Source organism: Cyprinodon variegatus, unplaced genomic scaffold (genome assembly GCF_000732505.1).
Source record: "Cyprinodon variegatus isolate N-32 unplaced genomic scaffold, C_variegatus-1.0 Scaffold554, whole genome shotgun sequence".
NCBI classification, from domain to species: domain Eukaryota; kingdom Metazoa; phylum Chordata; class Actinopteri; order Cyprinodontiformes; family Cyprinodontidae; genus Cyprinodon; species Cyprinodon variegatus.
The window spans coordinates 528,336-529,929 of record NW_015151007.1 but is presented as its reverse complement, the minus strand read 5'-3'; the positions used below and the strand labels follow the sequence as shown (position 1 = coordinate 529,929).

The 1,594-nt window shown below is 41.3% G+C and overlaps 1 protein-coding gene across 1 annotated transcript in view; it reads right to left on the bottom strand.

Annotated features, from left to right (window-relative positions):
- Positions 1 to 1,594, bottom strand: part of slc39a1 (solute carrier family 39 (zinc transporter), member 1) — an 8,765-nt gene that overhangs the window by 6,162 nt on the left and 1,009 nt on the right. The window lies entirely within an intron of this gene.

Sequence of the window (1,594 nt, the reverse complement as noted above, 5' to 3'; positions counted from 1 at the left end):
CCATACATGTAAACACAGTTTTATGGGGCCCCCAGGAACTTGGGGCCCTAGGCACCTGCCTAGTGTTGCCTGATGGTAAATCCGCCCCTGTCTAAAGAAGAAAGAAGGGATGAACTATGATCCCAGATGATTCTGGGAGATGTTTCTGTTTTTTCTTTGACTTTTAATAAATATCAGAAGATAAACTCATCCCGTTTCATCAGCTTTGATCCACATTTATCTGCATCTCAGAAACTTTCCAGAACCAGGATGATGAATCCAAATCTGGGAACTAGAGCCGTAAACAACAGAGAAAAAAGTTCTGCCTCAAACAGAAGTTTAGATCTACTCACAGGATCTCAGGTTTCCTTCTCATCAGTCTGTTTCCAGCCGGATTGAAAGAACCGAACCAGAACTTTTTACCGCACGGTCCAAAAATCACGCGACAGAGAATCAAACCCGAACCTGCCGAGTTTCCCTGAAGCTGGTTGGGATCGGTCACGTGACCCACCGGATCCCGGCTGCTCCGGGCAGGAATGTTCTTGTGACGTCAGACAGTCCGGGAAGTTCTGACTCAGTTCCCATCAGCTGATCCCGCCTCATTGCGGAGCTGGAAAACACCCGCAACAGCACCGCAACACACTTCCGGTTTTCAACTTCAAAGTAAACCGAACACGTTTGATTTCTTTTTTTTTTTTTTTGCAGTTCAAATTATATCATTTATATGGAAGAAGATTAGGACCACTGGAAAAAAAAGATAACATGTTTTTAAATATTATTTCCGATTAATATGAATTCTGACAGCTAGCAAACATGTTAGCATCAAGCTGTAGCCATGTCTGTTTTAGAGACTAGCTGTCTGGTTTTAATTACCTTCTACTCTTCCATTAATGAAATAGCATCAGCAGGGACCCTCAGGGACCTAAAAAGTCTCCTAATTCCATCATTTTCCACCAATGTGTTCCTGTTTCTCCCAAACAGCTCACATCTTTGTCAGTGAAGCTGAGAGCTCCACATCTCTGCCTTCATGGTGCCCATCTACATTAAGATCCACAATTCTGAGATTAAAGTCAGAATTCTGAATTTTTTCCCATATTAACCTGAAATATTTAAAAATCTGTTACCTTTTTTTTCCCCCAGTGGTCCTAATCCTCTTCTATACATATAGTATTTGTATGTTCTGATGAAAATTAAAAGAGAGATCATATCTCTCCTATCCTGGCTTCTCTTCATTGGCTTCCTGTTAAATCCAGAATAAAATTTAAAATCCTCCTTCTGGATCTGATTGTTCCTTACAGTTGTAGCCATTCAAAATTCCCCAACATTCCTTTATAATTCGTTTTCAAACATCAATCTTTGCACTAAAATATTCTGTCATGATTTGAGGACATTAAGATCTAAAGAGAAGCATCACCTCCTGGTCGGAGCCTGTAATTCAATAAAAGGGTGGAGTCAATGTAAAAAAATATGTTGGGTTCATGGAGGGGATTTAGCTGGGAGTTGGAGGGAAGTGGGCTCCCATTCAGCTGGCATTTGACTTGGAAGGGCCATTCTGAATGGCTGCTACTGTATGTTCCTAACAGAGCACTTCGCTCTCAATCTGCAGGTTTACTAG